The sequence below is a fragment of the Rosa rugosa genome, chromosome 4 (assembly GCF_958449725.1).
Source record: "Rosa rugosa chromosome 4, drRosRugo1.1, whole genome shotgun sequence".
Taxonomy (NCBI): domain Eukaryota; kingdom Viridiplantae; phylum Streptophyta; class Magnoliopsida; order Rosales; family Rosaceae; genus Rosa; species Rosa rugosa.
In genome coordinates, this window is record NC_084823.1 from 51,363,048 (window position 1) to 51,383,126 (window position 20,079).

At 41.7% G+C, this 20,079-nt stretch overlaps 2 long non-coding RNA genes across 2 annotated transcripts; both read right to left on the reverse strand.

Moving 5' to 3' along the window:
- Positions 1 to 215: 215 nt before the first annotated feature.
- On the reverse strand, positions 216 to 3,635 carry LOC133707024 (uncharacterized). Its single transcript, XR_009844868.1, has 3 exons — positions 2,171 to 3,635; positions 1,420 to 1,495; positions 216 to 494 (listed from the first exon to the last, which is right to left on the reverse strand). It is a non-coding gene; the product is annotated as an uncharacterized LOC133707024 (long non-coding RNA).
- A 3,672-nt stretch (positions 3,636 to 7,307) lies between these two features.
- Positions 7,308 to 10,475, reverse strand: LOC133706910 (uncharacterized). Its single transcript, XR_009844794.1, has 3 exons — positions 9,572 to 10,475; positions 8,821 to 8,896; positions 7,308 to 7,895 (listed from the first exon to the last, which is right to left on the reverse strand). It is a non-coding gene; the product is annotated as an uncharacterized LOC133706910 (long non-coding RNA).
- Positions 10,476 to 20,079: the final 9,604 nt, after the last annotated feature.

A 20,079-nucleotide genomic window follows, 5' to 3' on the forward strand; every position in this document is an offset into this window, starting at 1 on the left:
CACCAACTAGCAAAGAGTGCACAAATAGCTACTCCATTTGCTTTAACATAGCAGTGACATAGCAGAAAGATAACTCGATATGTACCCCTTGTACAACATAGCATAATTGCCTGCTTTAGCACAGCTTTCCTTCTATGTTGCCGCCGAAAAGTAAATCCGACGACACTTAGTCTCACCCTGCCACTAGGCGGGAGCGCCCATTTGACTGTCACGCCCCGAATTTTGAATAATCAATTCAAAATCCGAAACATGAATTAATACAACTCACATAAATACAACCTGAATTTTTTTCTCAAAACAACCACACCTCACATCGCTCGATATTACATAAACCAAATCTCAAATTTGTTTATTACAGCACACTCTCACCAAATTATATTGTAAGGCTCAAATGAGCATAACTCACCTCACAATTACAATTGCTGTAAAACTAAAACAAATTCTCTAACCCGCACGATCACCGTCCTGATTCTCCTGACCTGCAGGATTACCCGCTACACCGTTTGAATAGTGTACCGGGATTGCAACAATACAAACCCGGTAAGCTTTTTGCAAAGCTCGTATGAGTAAATGAAAGGATTGCACGATTTAAAGTAACACAGTCAACTCAAGCACATTTTAATTTTGTTTTGCATAAGAATTGAAGTGTACAACATCACTTCAAGCATCAATCAACTCACATCTCATCATGACTACTCAATAATAAACAACTTATTACTCAATATATACTCACAGGCTTATGATTTATTTATATAAATCATCCCATGCAGTATATTATACTTACAGGCTTATGATTAATTATATTAATCACCCCATTCAGTATATCATACTTACAGGCTTATGATTAATTATATTAATCACCCCATTCAGTATGTCATGTCATACCCAAGGGCATATGATAACTCGTTTATCCCCCAAGCAGTATGACGGCAGACAGACTAGAGCTCTAACTGTATCGTAAAGTGTCACCTGGGCTAAGGTTCACCTTACGAATGACTGCTTTTCTCAATTCACTCGACTCCTCATTTAATTCATCTCAACGACTCAACTATCGCACTTTACTCAATTACCCATTATCATAGACAACACAACATCTAAGATAAATCACATATTCCAAGGGTAATGCTCAAAATATAACTCAGTAAATCACACCATCCAATATATATTCCACGTAAATATATATATACGTAGTCACCCACACAAGAGTGACCACTAATACCAACTATAGTTCACATGCAATAAAATCTAGAAATTCATTTTTATAGTTTAAATACATTTTACTTACCTATGGACCGTAGTCGATCAAGTCCATATAATTTAAAACAAATATTTATTTTAGTAAAACAATTTCCACAATTTCTCAATTAAATAAAATCACCGAATTTCGGTTCGTGAATGAACCATGTGCGATTTACTCACCTCGATATTCCCGCTGCGTCTTCAATTCAACACAATACACACCGAAATCGCTCACCCAAGGAAGACCGTCAATCACCTAATCACACATGACCTTAACTTAGCCAATAACTCAAAAACATATTCAAACGACAATCCAACGGTCGGATCGAAATTAAATGATGATCCAACGGTCAGATCCTCACGGATCGCCCTTAGGATCACCCTCCAAAAATCATCACGAAGATCCAACGGTCGGATCTCCCTGAATCGTCCTTACTAACATCTTCACAAATTTATACGAAAATCCAACGGACGGATTCTCACGAATCGCCTCCCTAATCACTGTTTTGCATTTATACGAAGATCCAACGGTCGGATCTTCGCCCATGACCACACAAAGCCACTGGGACAGTCATAAGATCATCGTATCAAAACTACAAGTCCATCTGACGGTCCTAACTTCACATATCACCAATCTAACGATCGAAATCGATCGAAACTTAAAAATTCATAACTTCATCATACGATATCCAAAAATTATGAATTATATATGCAAACGATCGTATCGACACGTAGAACACAAAAATGGACAGAAACTGTCCTTGGGGTGTCCGGAGGTCGCCGGAAACCACCATCACAGTGGCGGCACCGCCACCCATCCAAAGTCAAAATTAGACAAAACTCCCAACATCAAAGTCCTTCAACTCAACTCCAATTTCACTTTTCATAACTACACCAAAGTCAGATTATAAGCCAAAAAGTAGAATTTTACCTCGCAAGTTTTGAAACCCGAAGAACCCTAGTTTCCCAATCTTCAAAATTCGATCACCCCGGATCAAATCACTGCAAGCCTTCTTGGGGATAGCTTCTACTTCCTCTGGGCTAGAAAAGCCCTCAAAGAACTCGAGCTATAGTGGCCGGAGCTGGGAGAACCAAGGTGGCGAAGGAAGACGATTTCCAGCTCGGCTGTGCGGCTTCTCGGTCTTCTAGCGGCCACCACGATGGTTATCTCAAGTCGATGTCTTCTGGAAAGTTGTAGAAAACTTCACGGTGAGAAAAATTGCTTTTGGAATCAGGTCGATCGGAGGCCTGTAGAGGAAGATATGGCCAGAAAAAGTAGAGCCCAGAAAAAGTGGGGAAGAGCGATTTCGTCTCCGACGAGGCTCTCTTCTCGACCTTGTAGAGCCTCATACAGCTCGTATTTCACTTCGATTTCTTCTACAAACTCGTAAAGGGGGTCGAGACTAGAAAAACCCACTTTGTTTCACATCAATCGGTGGCCGGATGAGGAAGAACGAAGGTGACGAAGGGAGGGGGTCGCGGCTGGGCTCGGGAGAGAAATGGGGAGAAATTTCTGGAGTTCCAGAAATTCTGTCCTCATTTGCAATATTCGGATTTTTTTTTCATATTTATAGAAAATCCCAATTTTCAAATATTCGTAACTTATTCATACGAACTCCGAATATTACGTTCCATATGTCCACGAACTCGTATCGACGCGCTCTACAACTTTCATGAAGGAAGTTTTCCCAATTTCCCAATGTATAAAAAGTCAACTCCTTTGACCCCCCTAAAACGTTCAGTTTTCAAAATAAAATCGTTCGAACTAATTCCACACTCCTCTAAGCTTCGTACTCGTGTCCACGACCACGAAATCATTTCCAAAACGTCATCGGAAATTAACTTGAATTTTTCGGGTATTACAATCCACCCTCCTTAAAGAAATTTCGTCCCGAAATTTAAGCGCAAGTTAATTGCTCTCGATTACGGTTAACCTAACCATCGAATCTCCATCCTTTCCAAAGCTGTAGTAATCTACAAAGCCACAGCCCTTTGTATAAAAATACATTCCTAAGGCCACAAATTCTTTCATCACAAAAGTAAACTCACACAAAATCACCACATGGATCCTCACATAGATCTTCACATAGATCATCTCATAGATCATCACATAGATCTTCACATAGATCATCATCCTGTACTGGCATACAAGCACAGTAAACATTCTCACAAAGCGTTTCGCTACTCAATTAGCATCACGGTAAATCTCTATAGTAAAACTTAAGCATGCACTATTCTACACAACAATAGAGATGCATCACTCAAAACAAATCATCCCCAAAAGCATGCCAATAAAATCTGACACCCAGTGATGATGACTTGGGCTTGCTCAATCCTTGGGCTAAGCATTAGGGCTGGCCAATTGGGCCGAAGAAACCGAACCATCCACATTTCGAACCGGCCCGAACCAATTTGGGTTTAACATTTGGACCTACCATTTAGGCCGAACAATTGGGCTTAACATTTGGGCCTACCATTCGGGCCGAACAATTGGGCTTACTATTTGTGCCTACCAATCGGCCGAACAATTGGGCTTACTATTTGGGCCTACAAATCGGCCGAACAATTGGGCTTACTATTTGGGCCTACCAATCGGCCGAACCAAATGCATTTTGAATAGGCCCAACCAAATTTGGGCTTACTATTCGGGCCTACTATTCGGCCCACAACTTTTTAGCTCGGCTACGGTATGAAATTGTACATACCGTATATACGTATACATACCGTACAGACCGTATATACGTATGCATACCATACAACTGTATATACTTATGCATACCGTACAGACCGTATATACTTATGTATACCGTACATACCGTATATACGTCCGTATATCAAGCATATACGAGATCCAAAAATATTTGTAAGAGGTAAGGTTCGAAACCTCAACCTGCTGCACGAAACCTTTGTCCCCAACCACTGGAGCACAAGCTGTGCTTAATATAATGTGTACAAATTTTATACTTATTATGTCATAAACGAACATAATAAAAATAAACGAGAGGCGAGGTTCGAACCTCAGACCTCTTGTACACGAACTTTACACTCAACCACTCGAGCACGGCTGCTCACGTTATTATCCATACCAATCCTTTTATTTAAACCAACTGTTTCAACTGTTTCAACAATTCGGCCCAAAACATCCAAGACTGTTGCAGAAATCCAGCCCAACGTATCCAAAACTGTTACAGAAATCCGGCCCAACTCATCCAAAACTGTTTCAGAAACTCGGCCCATCATGTCCAAAACTGTTTCTGAAACTCGGCCCATCAGGCCTCCACCCACAGCTACAGTGATGCCTTGATCCGAGACAGGCCCAAGTACAGCCCACCTGTGTCACGGCTTATCCCTTCCGTGATTTACGGCAGTCAAATCTGCTTTCGGCTACAGCTGTCTGCCACAGCGCCTCGAGATTCCCTCGGTCCCCTTACACGCTCTCCACGCGCCAACAGCTTTTCCGGGTTTCGGGGCGACTTTAATCCAACGCGTGGATTCAAATTCTGAGATCGTTCATCCAACGGTGGAGATCTGCTCACCTTGTTCTATAAATAGGTGCATTCTGGAGACGCGACTGTTCACTCCAAAGGAAAAGAAATTTTCTTCCGAGCTCAAGCCTTTCTCTCTCAACTCTTCAACCTTTCTCTTCTCAAATCCCCAGTTTTTCACTCTCAGATCTTCAATCTTTTCCTCCAAATCTTCAATCCTTCTTTCTCAGATCTTTTCTTCCATTTGAAGATTCGATCTCATCTTTCCTCTGAGAATCTCAGATCTCCAATCACCAGTTCAACAACTCCAATCCTTTTAACAAAATCTCCCTCAAACACTAAACCATGTATTCCTCGATTTTCACATCCTCTCACTCCATGACCCAAGAGCCACGAACTCTGCAACTAATGGAGCTCCAAACCCCGCAACAAATGGAACCACAACAACAGCAACCAACAGAGGAGGGAGGAAACACCCAAGCAGCTGGAAGTAGTGCCAACATGGATTTCTGGCGAAGCCGTACCAGATGGATTCCTACTCCAGAACAAATAAGAATCCTCAAGGATCTTTACTACGTCAAGGGATTTAAGTGCCCAACTTCAGAGCACATTCACGAGATCTGCCTCCAGCTGAACCAGTATGGGTATGTTGAGGGTAAGAACATTTACTTTTGGTTCCAGAACGTCAGGGCTCGAGAGAAGCAGATGAATAGGTGTAATCAGGCTGCTCCAGTGTCCATGAGAACTAGTTCTCTTGGTACTGGTAGATCCATTGATCTCAATTTTGGGTCCACTGGTTCTACTGGTGCTGGTGGATCCATCGACATCAATTTTGGGCCAGCTGGTGGATCCATTGACATCAATTTTGGGTCCACTAGTTCTACTGATGATGGTAGATCCATTGATCTCAACTTTGGTTCCACCTATTCTACTGGTAATGAAGGATTTCTTGATTTAAATTTTGTTTCATATTCTTCCTCACACTTCAACACTAATACCAGTACAACTCTTTTGGCACAACAGGAGGACAAACATCCCTGCAACAACGAGGAGGAGATCACCAGGAGGTTCAAACTCTTCCTCTGTTCCCCGTGCACGGCGAGGACGTCTTTGGTAACCTGAAGGCTACTTCCGAGGAAGGTAGCGCTTTTGGTTACTATTCTGGTGGCTCAGGCGGTTACCACAGTGGCTCAAACGTTTCTCTTGAGCTCAGCCTCAACCCATCCGGAGCTGCTGACTAGGCTTAGTATAGCATAGTCCTCGTTTCCCTTTTTGTAATATAAAATCAATAAGATTGTGTGCATGTTTTCTTTTTCTTTTTGTTTAACCAACAACAACACCAAGGATCGAACCTTGGTCACCCAATACTATTTTCAAAACCATAAACAACTCTACTGCACACATCTTTCATAATGATGCAATAAAAACAATCACTCAAAAAGAATCCAACAATCAATTAAGTCGCATCGAGGTCTAGCTAGTAACCTCTGAGTCAAACCAAACACAACAATTTCATCGATAGGATTAGGGATTTATAAAGCTAAACACATCCTGAGTTAGCTAGGAAAAACCCACATCTTTAGAGTTACTCTTACAACTCTTATAGAATCTCGATAATTCCATCTATCAATTGCTTCAACAAAAACTCACCACAATTCAATCCTTAACATTTAGCGATTCAGAAATCGAATCACACTCCATATCACATAGTAATTCACTTGAACCACTATGGATACCTAACAAAGTCACTAAAATCAATACTCAAATTTGTGTTTAACCACTTCATCTAAAATCAGCCACCAAAGGCGCACACTATCGTCCAATATCATTTTACAAAGAGTTGATTCTAACTCTCCCAATTATTTACTGACCAAAATCAACTCCATTGCAAAACATTAAGTGTCCCGCCTACGTAAACTTAAAACACCACACGACTTCAAATTCACTTCAGTCCATCTCCATATTACGATCCAAAACTTAAGAAAACTAGTTCACCACACAAAGGCCACAAAAATTCAATTCCCTTCACTTGAACAAAACTAGGTTCACAAGTCACGGTCAGGTCATCAACCCATGATGTTCAAATGAATAAATTTCAAATCCAGTTTTCTTTGTGAATCGTAAAGTATCGTTCCAAAATGATGCTAGCAACATCAACCACATATATAAGACACATCTCGCGAACTCAATTCAAATTCAGAATCACCAAAACTACTACTAATTTCAATTCTACCAACAATCCTGATTCTGAAGGAATTATAGTACTCAACGACAACCCAAAACAATGGTCGTTCATCTCTAACCATTGAGTACAAAATAAAACTCTGGTCTCGCACCTTAAACCCTGCTTAACAACTTACAATCACAAGGAAGAATTAACCACAATAATTTCTTCCCTAACCTCAACCTTACTCACAAACTCCACAAGCACATCCCATTACAAAACAGGATATCTAATCCCTGATACGTACGTCCCATCCAAACATCTGTACGTCCAACTTAAGAAGGCAAAATTTATATCAATTCATACTCGTATCCACACTAGGTACGTGCATAGGTCAACATTATGCCTTCAACCAACACTTCAACATCCAAAAGGACCTCACTTCCATAAAACAAATCTCACCGACTCATCAGAGTTAAATCTAGAGGTCTCTATTCCTCGAAGATTACAACCTGCGGAAACTAAACTTATTCTAATACGAACTTAGAAGACAACTCTACCGTCCTACTGACATACACGCTGTCTAGACCCCATACTAAGACATACCCAATGATTATACCAGTACCGAAGAGTATATGATGGGGATCCGCTGCAGACGGGCCATCACTCGGGGAGTACTGATTATCACCAAATATGTACCTTACGCTCTGATACCAAACTGTCACGCCCCGAATTTTGAATAATCAATTCAAAATCCGAAACATGAATTAATACAACTCACATAAATACAACCTGAATTTTTTTCTCAAAACAACCACACCTCACATCGCTCGATATTACATAAACCAAATCTCAAATTTGTTTATTACAGCACACTCTCACCAAATTATATTGTAAGGCTCAAATGAGCATAACTCACCTCACAATTACAATTGCTGTAAAACTAAAACAAATTCTCTAACCCGCACGATCACCGTCCTGATTCTCCTGACCTGCAGGATTACCCGCTACACCGTTTGAATAGTGTACCGGGATTGCAACAATACAAACCCGGTAAGCTTTTTGCAAAGCTCGTATGAGTAAATGAAAGGATTGCACGATTTAAAGTAACACAGTCAACTCAAGCACATTTTAATTTTGTTTTGCATAAGAATTGAAGTGTACAACATCACTTCAAGCATCAATCAACTCACATCTCATCATGACTACTCAATAATAAACAACTTATTACTCAATATATACTCACAGGCTTATGATTTATTTATATAAATCATCCCATGCAGTATATTATACTTACAGGCTTATGATTAATTATATTAATCACCCCATTCAGTATATCATACTTACAGGCTTATGATTAATTATATTAATCACCCCATTCAGTATGTCATGTCATACCCAAGGGCATATGATAACTCGTTTATCCCCCAAGCAGTATGACGGCAGACAGACTAGAGCTCTAACTGTATCGTAAAGTGTCACCTGGGCCAAGGTTCACCTTACGAATGACTGCTTTTCTCAATTCACTCGACTCCTCATTTAATTCATCTCAACGACTCAACTATCGCACTTTACTCAATTACCCATTATCATAGACAACACAACATCTAAGATAAATCACATATTCCAAGGGTAATGCTCAAAATATAACTCAGTAAATCACACCATCCAATATATATTCCACGTAAATATATATATACGTAGTCACCCACACAAGAGTGACCACTAATACCAACTATAGTTCACATGCAATAAAATCTAGAAATTCATTTTTATAGTTTAAATACATTTTACTTACCTATGGACCGTAGTCGATCAAGTCCATATAATTTAAAACAAATATTTATTTTAGTAAAACAATTTCCACAATTTCTCAATTAAATAAAATCACCGAATTTCGGTTCGTGAATGAACCATGTGCGATTTACTCACCTCGATATTCCCGCTGCGTCTTCAATTCAACACAATACACACCGAAATCGCTCACCCAAGGAAGACCGTCAATCACCTAATCACACATGACCTTAACTTAGCCAATAACTCAAAAACATATTCAAACGACAATCCAACGGTCGGATCGAAATTAAATGATGATCCAACGGTCAGATCCTCACGGATCGCCCTTAGGATCACCCTCCAAAAATCATCACGAAGATCCAACGGTCGGATCTCCCTGAATCGTCCTTACTAACATCTTCACAAATTTATACGAAAATCCAACGGACGGATTCTCACGAATCGCCTCCCTAATCACTGTTTTGCATTTATACGAAGATCCAACGGTCGGATCTTCGCCCATGACCACACAAAGCCACTGGGACAGTCATAAGATCATCGTATCAAAACTACAAGTCCATCTGACGGTCCTAACTTCACATATCACCAATCTAACGATCGAAATCGATCGAAACTTAAAAATTCATAACTTCATCATACGATATCCAAAAATTATGAATTATATATGCAAACGATCGTATCGACACGTAGAACACAAAAATGGACAGAAACTGTCCTTGGGGTGTCCGGAGGTCGCCGGAAACCACCATCACAGTGGCGGCACCGCCACCCATCCAAAGTCAAAATTAGACAAAACTCCCAACATCAAAGTCCTTCAACTCAACTCCAATTTCACTTTTCATAACTACACCAAAGTCAGATTATAAGCCAAAAAGTAGAATTTTACCTCGCAAGTTTTGAAACCCGAAGAACCCTAGTTTCCCAATCTTCAAAATTCGATCACCCCGGATCAAATCACTGCAAGCCTTCTTGGGGATAGCTTCTACTTCCTCTGGGCTAGAAAAGCCCTCAAAGAACTCGAGCTATAGTGGCCGGAGCTGGGAGAACCAAGGTGGCGAAGGAAGACGATTTCCAGCTCGGCTGTGCGGCTTCTCGGTCTTCTAGCGGCCACCACGATGGTTATCTCAAGTCGATGTCTTCTGGAAAGTTGTAGAAAACTTCACGGTGAGAAAAATTGCTTTTGGAATCAGGTCGATCGGAGGCCTGTAGAGGAAGATATGGCCAGAAAAAGTAGAGCCCAGAAAAAGTGGGGAAGAGCGATTTCGTCTCCGACGAGGCTCTCTTCTCGACCTTGTAGAGCCTCATACAGCTCGTATTTCACTTCGATTTCTTCTACAAACTCGTAAAGGGGGTCGAGACTAGAAAAACCCACTTTGTTTCACATCAATCGGTGGCCGGATGAGGAAGAACGAAGGTGACGAAGGGAGGGGGTCGCGGCTGGGCTCGGGAGAGAAATGGGGAGAAATTTCTGGAGTTCCAGAAATTCTGTCCTCATTTGCAATATTCGGATTTTTTTTTCATATTTATAGAAAATCCCAATTTTCAAATATTCGTAACTTATTCATACGAACTCCGAATATTACGTTCCATATGTCCACGAACTCGTATCGACGCGCTCTACAACTTTCATGAAGAAAGTTTTCCCAATTTCCCAATGTATAAAAAGTCAACTCCTTTGACCCCCCTAAAACGTTCAGTTTTCAAAATAAAATCGTTCGAACTAATTCCACACTCCTCTAAGCTTCGTACTCGTGTCCACGACCACGAAATCATTTCCAAAACGTCATCGGAAATTAACTTGAATTTTTCGGGTATTACAAAGAGTGCACAAATAGCTACTCCATTTGCTTTAACATAGCAGTGACATAGCAGAAAGATAACTCGATATGTACCCCTTGTACAACATAGCATAATTGCCTGCTTTAGCACAGCTTTCCTTCTATGTTGCCGCCGAAAAGTAAATCCGACGACACTTAGTCTCACCCTGCCACTAGGCGGGAGCGCCCATTTGACGAAGCAAATAACTCGCCGCCGGCCTAGAGCAGACAAGGCACGTAGAGTGCATACACAGGCACATAGCCCACTTAGGCCTACACAGTACATGTAGGATATTATTGCTGGCATAAAGCCCTTGATAACTAATAATAACAAAAAATAATAAAACAAAATATAAAAGGAGTGTGGGCCCAGAGCCCAAACCCAGACCCAACACACACTTAGCCCAATCCAAAAGAACAGTAGACAGTTGCCTCCTCGTCCCCGACCCGCAAGCCCAATCCACGCCGTCCATCCACCGGCGGCTGACCCGCCGCGCCGAGCGAACTCAGGCCTTCCCGCCGTCCCTCCGTCCTCCCCAACCCCCCAATTGGCCTCGCCGCCACCCCCAGCCACCCTTCTCCACCGGACGGCTCCAAGTAACACAGACCAAATCGGGTCACCCCGATCCGATCTGAGTCCCTCAAAGCCCGCCCTCTCACCACCAGGCAAAGCCACCAGCAGCCATGGGGAGGCCTACCCATAAGCCTCTGCGTCTGATCTGCACTTTTCCGGCATGATCACCTTGCGGTTTGGAGAACGAAGCCACCGCACCACCTTCTAATCAACTGGGTTTATTCCACGAACAACCATCTCCGGGCACTAGGTCCCTGTTACCCCGTCCGACGACACCGCCACGAGGGTGTGCCGTCGGAGGGTTCTCTCGCTGCTGCTCTTGGCTCTCTAGGGTTCTCTCGCTGCTGCTCTTGGCTCTCTTAGGGAAATAGTTTTTTTAAGGTTGTTGAGAATGAAAACCTTATTAGTAAAGTGCTCATTTAAGGTTTTGGGTAGAAATTAAGGGTAAAAGATATATATGATTGCTTTTAAAGTATTGTTTATTTGATATCAATACTTTCACTTCTCGTGGTTTTTCTGTCTTTTGCATACAGCTCAACTCTCATATATAGGTTGTAGGCAGGAAGATTATGTATTGTGACATTTGAGAAAAAAAAATCTGAGGAAAAAAAAAAAAAAAAACCCACAGCATTCCAATCTAAGAGGAGCATGATAAATAATTAATTACTCTTAAAAAACAGTTTGCCCAAAGGGAAGCATGCCTGTGTATGTCTCTGGTTTAAAATTCCTAAAGGCGTTGCTAGACTAAAAGAGACAATCACAAGAGGGATTTTCTTTGAGATATAAATACACAAGTCTGGTTATAACACCAGCTTGGTTTGAACATCAACTTTTGAAATATGTACGTACACAAAACTATATATCATATCCAGTAATATTTCTTGGAATTCAAGAAGAAAACAACCCACACATCACGCGGTCTTATACGCTAGTTATAATTATAATTAAGGACTGTTTAAGGATATCTTTATTTTTGTTTGGCCCAAACTCTAGGTTACTTGACCTAGTGGTAATAGGGTTGAATTAGAAGGATCTAGATTCGTATTCAATGTACGATTACTTTCCTTATATGATTGAGATTCTATACATTGTAATCTTCTATATAAAGAGGCCCCTATTATCAATGAGAACACACAGCAAATTCCTCTCAAATTCAGTTTCTCTGCAACACGTTATCAGCACGAAACCCTAACCCTGAAACCCTAATATTGTAGCCTTCAATCTCAGCAGCCTAGTTACCGGCCTCGCTTGCGCTCCCACACCAACGTAGCAGCACTGCCGTCAACAACAAAAAAAAAAAAAGACGCAAGCGGCAAGACGCTATGAGGCAACAAAGAAAGAAAGAAAAAAACGGAAGCTGCGCACATTGGCAGAAAGAAAAAAAAAAAAAAAAAAAAGACAGAGCAGCCCACGTGCTGGGCAGAAGAAGGAGAAGAAAAAAGAGAGAGAGAGAGAAAGAAGGAGTAGCCCACGTGCTGGGCAGAAAAAGAAAAAAAAAAGAAGAAAACGAGGAAGAAGAAGAAAGGAGAGAGGCGGGCCCAGCAGAAAAAAGAAAAAAAAAGGGGGGGGGGGGGGGGGAGTGCGGCGCCCAGCAGAAGAGGAAGGAAAAGAAAAGAGAGGGCCCGCGGCCCACCTGCCACCAGAAAAAAAAAAAGAACAAAGAAAAAGGGACCAGCCCAGAGAAAAAAAAGGGAAGGCCCACGGCCTGAAGAAGAAAAGATGAAAAAAAAAAAAGGAGGGGAGCAGCCCATCAGTCAACCCTTCCAGTCAACAACTTTTCCGGCAACTTTTTCCGGCTATTTTCCGACCACTTTTTCCGGTCAAATTTTCCGGCGACCTATTTTGAGGTATTTTTTACTAAACGTTCCCGTTTTTTTAGAGTTTTTAAATTTATTTTCTCTTCTTTTCGGGGACTTGCAACCTCCCTTCTTTTATCCCCATTTCTTCATTATAGGGGAGACCAAATTAAGCCGAACTGTGGGGGTTCGTGCTCACTCCAAGCTTAGAGCTTGTTGAGATCTCCAAACTTAGAGTTTGTAGAGAATTTATGATCGACCACTTACATCATTGTTTCGATCTAATCCAATATCTCTTGGAATCGAATTTCTTGGAAGCGACTACGCTCGGAAATTCCTAATTTCTTGGAAGCGATTACGCTCAGAAATTTCATATGTTTTCGTGGTAGCCTATTTCGCTCAGAAACTAACCCTAATTTCTTGTTCTCTTTCAGGATGAGTAACCTGAACAAATTGGACTTTGCTCCATTGGGAACAACTGGCTCTGGATATCACAGGTGGGTTCGTGATATCCGCCAGCATCTCAAGGCTGATGGAATCCTGGATATGATTCTCGAGCCTAGCCAGGACGTGCTAACTGTTGAGCAAGCTCAAGCTTTGGAAGCAAATAGAGCAGCTTTAGAGGCAAATAAGGCGAAAGCCATCATCCTAATGACTCGTCATATGGATGATTCGCTCCAGTACGAGTATATGAACGAAGAAGACCCCAGAAGGCTGTGGGTCTCACTCGAAGAAAGATTTGGCAACGTCCGTGACTCCTTGCTTCCTGACCTAGAAGTGAGATGGCATAGCCTCCGCTTCTGTGATTTCAAGTCAGTTCTTGACTATAACTCGGAAGCACTTCACATTAAATCTTTAATGGAATTCTGTGGTAAAGAGATCACCGATGCGATGTTGATTAAGAAGACTCTCTCTACCTTCCCCGTCTCTGCGTTGATGGTTACTAAGAACTATCGAATCGATGTTAATGCAAGACGGATCATAAGGTTTCATGAGCTCATTGGAGCTATGAATGTCGCTGAAAAGCATGACAATATCCTTGTGAATAACTATAATTCGAGATCCGTGGAAACAGAGCATATTCCGGAATCCAATTATAGTCGCACCTCTAAGAGAGGGCGCCAAGAGCGAAACCCTAATCTTAGGGATACTTCTGGACATTCTGGTCCATATAATTGCTCTACTTGGGAAGGTAACTGCCAAAATAGGCGAACACGGAACCAAAGAGGTAAACGTGGAAAGAGAGAGGGAGGCAACGCCTCTGGCCATGTTGGTGGCGCCACCAACATTAGGAGCCATCTAAAGGACGCTTTCAAAGCGCCTCAATCAATGGAATCTGAGAGAAGAGATGTATGTTCTCGATGTGGAGTATCCAATCATTGGGCACACATTTGTAGAGCTCGTGAAGAAATCATCACTACCTACAAAACATATTGTGAAGCAAGAGAATCTCACTATGTGGAACAAGAAGATCATGAAGATGATCTAGAGTGAAGGGTCAAAGACTACAAATCTGGCTGGGATCAATAGATCGCCAATTCTGTTTAAGTCTTTATTTTTCCAAGAGATGTAATAGGCAATTGCCATATATATACTTTCTAGTAAATGCCAATGGTGTAGTCTTTCTTCAAAGTAGGCTCACCCAAAGTAAGTGTGATGTCTAGGAAGGTTATGAGATTAGTGGTACTTAAGCGAGCCTTGCTCTACCGACATCTCTCTACTCACCTGGTCAAATTTATTTTGGAATTACTGAAAGAAGTTAGACGACTACCATTGTTTTGCATTAGCTAGCATTTGGATTAGATTCTCCTAATGGTTAAGAGACAATGATGTACTCTGTTGGCTTATGAATAAAACTTTAAGTTCTTTATGACTCCATTTTGATTCTGAGCATATGACTTTTGTGACTACGATGGCTGGGCCATCAATATTAATTCAAGGACATGGAATAGCCCAAGTTCCACTTGCCAAATGACACCTTAATTACTGTCACAGAAACTCTCTACGCTTCTAGGGCGAATCACACTATGAATAGCCAACGGATTCCATGCGAAAACGCATGTAGAGAACGGAAATGAGTTCCTTTGCAATACCTCTAATGATTGCGAACAAAGACGCATCTTAGAGAAGTTTATGTGTCTCTCTAGTGGACTCTATGTCACTATTCGAGCTATTAATCCAATAAAAGTTATGAGAGAAGATCTATTGGATTTAGACACATATTGGCTTTGTCACGACAGGATAGATCATCCTAGTCATGATATGATGATCCGTCTACCAAATTCACATGGACATCCTTTCTCTCGAGCGAAATGAAGCATGAATCAGAAGTTGATTCTTGGACTAAGTGTGACCGACGCTGCTGCCTAGGGCACTGCCTCCGTCCACCACCAGCCTAGGGCTGGCGCAGTCCCTATCCATGACGTCATGGATGGCGTCCATCATTGTGATGGCGCCCTAGGTGATGCTGCAATCACCAACTTGCTTCGAATAGCGTTTAAGACGCTTAGGCCCAACCAAAATTCTCATTGGTTGCTTCTAAAGCCTCTCGCTCGTTTTACAAAGCCCGTTCCTTAGGGACATTAGGACTGAGACCGTCCTATGCAAAGGATATGACAATACTCATTATGTTCTTACATAGAATCCATGGGGATTCTGTGGATTGATTCAACCAACTTGCGGACGCTTAAATATTTCATGATGTTGGTTGACATGCAAACACGCCGGTCACGTGTTGTGCCATTGTCCACCTATAAATGCTGCTTATGCTACATTCCTAGCACATATCATCTGACAACGGGCTCACTCCCCAGATCATCCTATGACAACGGGCTCACTCCCCAGATCATCCTATTCAGTCAATTGGATTTGACTATGCTAGAGAGTTTACATCGAAAGATTTCGATGGATATTGCAATGGGACTGATGTTGGACATCATATTCCCATGTACACACCCAAATGGTCTCGCGGAAACGACTACGATGGTAGTCCGAACATTGATAATGCGCACCAATCTTCTTACATCCGCTTGGGGTGATGCAATATCGCATGCAGCTATGCTAATTCGTCTATGACCTACCACCACTCAATGTACCTCTGCGTTACAGCTAGTGACTAGGCACACGTATTTTGTACTTACGCACATTTGAGTGAGCCATTTATGTGCCCATTGCGCCGCCACAACGCACTATGATAGGTCCTTACAGACGAATGGGCCACTCAGTTGGATTTGAGACTCCAACAATCGTCCGCCACTTAATGCCCTTGCAAGGCGATCTCATTACCGCTAGATTTGCGGGTTGTCACTTTGATGAGACAGTTTTCCTGTCGTTAGGGGGAGATAAGAACACGGATGTTCAGCAGGAACGACAGAAATTGTCGTGGCCTGTCCCCACTATGTCTCATCTCGATCCCTATTAAAGTGACGAGATCACACAAATATGCTGCAAACAAGCCTGCAAGGAAGGACGTCCCTACGAGAGGACTTAGCGCCACCCTACATGGAGGTAGGCATGGCGCCAACGCCAAAGAGAGTGGCACTCTAGCGTTATAGGCCATGGACCCAGCTATGATGCATGGGAGGCCCGTGGGTTCGAATGATACATTGGCACAAACCAATCCTTGAATCATCGACACTCAAAATCCGTCTCATGAGAATCTTCCAGGTTATGGTTATCGTTGGGGGACGCCTCAACGTCAAAACCTATTCCTGAGAATATAGAGCTCTATGAAAATTACACTAGTGTATATGAGACGTGGGATAGAAACTCCATCATGATTGATGATGTAGTTGCCATTTTGTTGCGCATGAGTTTGTTGAGTCAGATGATATCGAACCATGCTCCGTTGATGAATGAATGCCAACGTAGAGAAATTTGGCCTAAATGGAAAGATGCGATCCAGGTTAAGATGGATTCTCTAACGAAGAGGAAGGTTTTCGAGCTAGAGATGCCAACACCTCCTAACATAAAACCTGTTGACTAATGGGTCTTCGTTAGAAAGCGTAGTGAGAAAAAGATATGGTAATCTCGCCTTATGGCGCAAGGCTTCTCACAAAACGCCCTGGAATCGACTATGATGAGACATATTCTCTCGTAATGGATGTCATTGCACTCCACTACCCTGTCAGTTTGGTAGTTTCCGAATAACTGAACATGCAGCTTACAAATGTGGTCACTACGTATCTCTATAGGGATCTAGATACGGAATATACATGAAGGTTCATGGTGAACTTCATTTACCCAAGTCAAGTGGCTCTAGACCATGGGAATATGGGAGTGTCGGGTGATTCACACTAACTATCTTGCAAATATCAATGCCAATTTTACAAATGCATGCATTTCCTATATGTGTCAAGTCCCGTATCTAGTACCGGTTAAGGCTACTAAACCAATTATCCTTTCGGTGTATCTATTATGCCGGTTAGGGCCACAATCAACTCTCTAATTTGGGCATTACGCCGGTTAAGGCCGCAATATCCAAAATTAGAGGCCTAGAGTGCAAGATAATAGAGACCCAAGCAAGCTTAGCTACAATTAAGCTAGCTAATGGTTACCACACTTAAATCCTAGATGCAACAAGACCAATAAGTTGTCAATTTATCAATTCATTCATCACAATTGCCCACAACATAATTTCAAAGGGTGACAAAGTCTAGAAACATGTTTCTAAGGACCAATAAATTCGGATTTAAAGCATACACAATGGAAATTGCATTTATTAAAATTAAAGCATCAATATTTATACAAGATGAGTTAGGGGTTCACAACCCTAACACCCAAAATTGAACTACTCACTACCCATAGTCAAATACATCATCAATAGCAAATAAAATTATGGAATAGATAATAAGGAAGAGAGGAGAGAGTTAGCTTGGTCACTTCTAGCTATGAGCTAGTATGAACCAAACAATTTCTTCACCCAACTACCCAAAATAGAGGTGTGGTGCTCTTAATGATGATTCCCTTGAAGCCTTGAGTGAGTCCTTCTAAATTCCCAAAATAAAACTAATGAAACTAAAGAAAATGAAGAGGGAGGAGGAGAGGATGAGAAAGAGAGCAGCCCAAAGGGCTGCCTCAGTTTTTGTGGTGCGGCCCCCCTGGTGTTAGATGGAGATTTAGGTCGTGGTATGTATATATATATGTGTCGAAGAGAGAGGAGAGTATAATTATAATGGGTGGCTGCCAAAGAAAGAAAAGTTGATAGCTGTGCACGTGCAGGGTGCATGAGGAAGAGAAAGAAATATAATGGCTGCCACGTGTGAGCATGTAATTGGCTCAAAGCAATTAAGCAAAAATCACAATTGCTGCACGTCATGGCTAGAGATTAATTAATCAAATGGGTTAATTAATTAAGCTAATAATTAATAATTAGGCCACTAATTAATCAATTAATAGTTTCTTCTCTTCATTCTTTTTCTTCCTCCTCCGGTCTTAGAGCATATCGGAAGGCATCATCTTGAAATACTCGAATTCGGCTTCCTCACTCATGTTAACCATGGTTGACTACTATTGACTTTTCATCTCCTTGTTGAAAACTCCAATTTGTTCCAATTTTGCACCATTTCTTCAAGAATTCTCAACTCCGCTTATTTCCTACACAATAAATAAAAATTGGATTAATTGCATTATAATTGGCTCAAGAATTAGCTTATTTCTAGTGTTTTAGATACAATTACATACATATAAATGCGTGTAATCAAGCGCGTTTACAAAGAGGTTGAAACGCTCGCTAAAATAACTACTTGATTGGGAGGGGATATGCCCACGCGTTTCCATAACAAGTTTCGGATTCCATCGCGGTTCATGTTGGACATGATCTTCATTAGAAGCTCTTAAAGAGTTAAGGGAAACCGCTGAACACTTGAAATCCGAAGTTTGAGATGAAGGATTTTGGGAGAACACGATTATGTCTCGGTTTGGAACTTGAGCATCGTGTTGATAGATGCTTAGGCATTTTGACAAGATCAAACCTTCAAGCACCCCCATGATCGTCCTTAGTCTTGATCCTGAAAATGATCATCTTCGTCTGAAGGATGATGACGACGATGTGCTAGAGGCAGAAGTGCCTTACTTGAGTACAATAGACGCATTATTGTACTTAGCTCAATGCACAAGACCGGACATCTCATTTACAATGAACTTGTTAGCTAAGGTATAGCTTTGCGCCAACGCGACGCCATTTGATTGGTGTAAAAGATATCTTTCAATACTTGAGATGTACGATTGATATGGGCTCGTTCTATCCCTACAGAGAGATGATGGATTCGGACCCATCACACACCAGGAACGCCGCCAACACTGGCCTGCGTCCATTCTCCCCATCCCAAAACAACATGTGTTTTGGAAGGTTTTGCTGATATTGGGTATCTCTCTGACCCATACAAAGGTCATTCCCAAAATGGTTAAGTGTTCACCATGGGAAAAGACAGTGATATCTTGGAGGTCTACAGAACAGACCCTAGTCGCTATATCTTCGAACAATGCAGAGATTATTGCTCTTCACAAAGTGGTTCGTGAATGTATATGGATTGGATCCATAATTACGCATGTTCGAAGCAATTGTGGTTTGAAGTCTACCACAGATGAGCCTACGAGCATTTAGGATAATGCTGCTTGTTTTGAACAAATGAGGGAAGGCTACATCAAAAGCGATAACACCAAGCATAATTAGCAATAACAGACTCTCCTCAAATACCAAAGTGAACTAGGTTCGATCTGAGGATGATGTGGCAGACTTGTTTACTAAGTCATTGCCCAAATCCATGTTCGAGAAACATGTGGCAAGAATTGGCTTGCGGAAATTATCTGAACTCCCATGATCGTAGTCATCAGGGGGAGACGCAGATATCAGGGGGAGATGTCTACATGTTCACCTCGAAACGTGAAGGGTGTGTTGTGCTCTTTTTCCTCTTCGACCGAGGTTATTTTTGTCCCACTGGGTTTTTGTTACTCGGCAAGGTTTTTAACGAGGCAACGAGAGAAGCACCGCGTTTGGACAACACAAGGGGGAGCATCTCTATTTGTGTTTGGCTCAAACTCTAGGTTACTTGACCTAGTGGTAATAGAGTTGAATTAGAAGGATCTAGATTCCTATTCAATGTACGATTACTTTCCTTATATGATTGAGATTCTATACATTGTAATCCTCTATATAAAGAGGCCCCTATTATCAATGAGAACACACAGCAAATTCCTCTCAAATTCA